Source organism: Harmonia axyridis, chromosome 6 (assembly GCF_914767665.1).
Source record: "Harmonia axyridis chromosome 6, icHarAxyr1.1, whole genome shotgun sequence".
Taxonomy (NCBI): domain Eukaryota; kingdom Metazoa; phylum Arthropoda; class Insecta; order Coleoptera; family Coccinellidae; genus Harmonia; species Harmonia axyridis.
Genome location: NC_059506.1, coordinates 749,963 through 753,231, shown reverse-complemented (window position 1 = coordinate 753,231; position 3,269 = coordinate 749,963).

Genomic DNA, 3,269 nt, shown 5'->3' with positions numbered 1-3,269 from the left:
CAAGCTTTTTACTGCAAATGTTGTTTCGCATAATATTTTTTTATTTTCAATAATAGATATAGGTACAATTTATACAGGGTGGCCACTTTTTCAATGGGATTGTATTGGTAACTTTTAAACCATAAGAGTTAGAAGGTCGGTCAAATGGAGAAAAAGTTGCATGCATAGAAGCATTATCAAGCAGTTCAAACAAATCGAGATTATCAGGGCCGGATTTCGAGATATCATAAGAAAAGTAAATTATGTCATTTTGATTTTTCTTTTTTTCCCACTTCATTTCAAATATTATCAAAAAATGTTACAGGAACTTTTTATTCGACAGTAAATTATCCTCAATTTGACGTAACCAGATTTCGTATCCAACGTTTCGTACTTTCTGGGCCACCCTCAACCTCATTTTTTTCAATACGGACCTGCATATTTTATGACATTTTTCGAAATAACTTTTAACGCTGAATTCAACGATATATCATACTATGTCATTCAAAGTAGATTTTCAGGTGATTTTGACCCTTATCCAATTTTCTTCGGGTCGGATCTGTATTACCTTCATTTAGTTAATTAACAACATGCAATATGCAATAAATTTCGATAAGAAAATCAACTCACCCATCTTGAACTAAATGGAACATATTAGAATCAAAGCAAGAAACCAGTATACTGGTTTCTTGGTTCTTCTTTTATAATAATCATTTGAAAATTTCAATTCATAATAATTAAACGAAAGTATCATTTAATGAAAGAAAAATCAAATGATTATTCGAAAGTAAATGAAAATTAATGAAGTAAGTGTTCGAAAAGTCCACCATTTTGTAAAATGCACTTTACGGTTCTGGAACCCATACTTCTTATACATTTGCTTGTTTGGTCTCCTTGAATACCTTCCAAAACATTCTCAATTTTCTCGCGAGGTATCACTATTGTTGTATTTGTCATTTGAATCATTGAAACAAATTACAGAATCGAACTTTATTTTGAGATTATTACGATATAATTTTTGCAAGGCTTGGTATTCAAATTTAAAATCATTGTATTCGCGTCTCTTGACTATTTTATTACAAGCAGTTTTTTAAAAATTCCATTCACTGGCCACAGTCCTCGATTTTTTTTCTGGGTTCGATTAAATTTGGGTCAGAACATTGATATCGTTAATAGACTTGTTTTTTCTTACATAAACACCATTAAATTTGGATAAGGGTCAAAATCACCTGAAAATCAACTTTGAATGACATAGTATGATATATCGTTGAATTCAGCGTTGAAAGTTATTTCGAAAAATGTTATAAAATATGCAGGTCCTTATTGAAAAAAATGAGGTTGAGGGTGGCCCAGAGAGTACGAAACGTTGAATACGAAATCTGATTACGTCAAATTGAGGATAATTTACTGTCGAATAAAAAATTCCTGTGACATTTTTTGATAATATTTGAAATAAAGTGGGAAAAAAAGAAAAATCAAAATGACATAATTTACTTTTCTTATGATATCTCGAAATCCGGCCCTGATAATCTCGATTTGTTTGAACTGCTCGATAATGCTTCTATGCATGCAACTTTTTCTCCATTTGACCGACCTTCTAACTCTTATGGTTTAAAAGTTACCAATACAATCCCATTGAAAAAGTGGCCACCCTGTATATCGATGTTGTATAAATTCAATGCATTTGAAAGGGAATGAATACTTCGATTTGGTTTCGATCATAGGTACATAATGAAATTACAGGGTCAAATTAAAAAAAAATAAAACAATAACTTCTTATTCACCAGTGATTTCAACGATAAACATCAAAAGAGAAAAAAAATTCTCGAATATAAATAAAATAAAATGAATAAAGTGTAATAATAATATAATATAATATGTAATAATAATACATATCTGGCAAATAATGAATATTGGTTCAATATCTATATGAAGTTTGAGTAACTTTTTCTGGAAATGACAACATCGTTGTCAGAGCCGTCTCTAGCCAATCTTCTCTATTAGAAAAATTTCGATGATGACATAGGGATATTCATTAACAAAAAACCAACAATTTCACATCTGTACAAAAAATTGAATTCATTTTAGGTTTGGTAAGAAAAAATAAACCTTCATATCCCAGCGCACTTCTTTCTTTTTACAGTCTTATTTTGCTATTAGTAATAAAATATTGTCATTCATATAAGTACAAAAAATGGTTGTTTGGACAATCATGAGGTTTATTCCAAAACAAATAAATTTTTTGTACTAGTGTAAGAAATAAATATTTCGAAATAAGTCGCTCATTTTCCACTTTAGGAAGAAGGGTGATATGAGTTTTGTTGTTGAGAATGTCATTACGAATCGAAATGCATGAAAAAATATAGGGTGTTCCATTGAAAAAAAATATCATTTTATGAAATATTATGACAACGCGAATGTCAATTTTTGTTGTTGTTTTCGGCATCGAGAAGAACACTAAAAATGCAACTATAGTTTGCCCATTTAACTGACATCGTAGCATCAATAATAACTGAGTTGGCAATGGTGCCGACTTAATTTGGAACGCCCTGTATTATCCGAATATAAATTCTGAATTTTCTCAGGTTGATTTTGACTGGAATTGCTCGAAATAAATATATAACTACCATTATATTTATATATTCTGATTCAGAATCGATTGAGTATTCAGAAAATATGCGAAAATATTATATAGTTTTTATTTTGCGAGGAAAATTTTTCTATTTTCTAGAAAACTGGAAGTACAAATAAAGAAACAATTGGTGAGAAATGGTCTATAGACCATTTCGAAAACCAATCAAATTTGCAAAAAAAAAGACTTATTTTTACACCTCAAGAAATTTTTTAACTGGTTGCAGCATTTTATCTTGATACTAGATCGAAAGACATTTATAGTAAATCTACTTAACTTATAACGAATGGCACAAAAAACTCATCCTTCGGAAATATTCTTTTTCCTTCCTGACTTCAGTGCAAAATATTGTTATTATCATTACCTTGGAATATTACTGCTTCGCTGCTTACATGGCTCGGTTTGTAGCTATTCTTAGGGAATAATATCTTTGATTTTAGAATTGGATTTCTTTGGGTATCAAACTTAAAATAAGTTTGTTAGAAAGTGCAGAGGTATTGTTTTGAAAACAGGGAAAATACATAGTACTAGGTTTTGTTTAAAATTCGTAATGTTTGTCAAAAATTTCATATAGAATCATCCATTAGATTATAAAGGTTGGAAATAACGAAATACTTACCCAGGAAATGTGTCGGATTTTTCGAAGATAAATCAATGG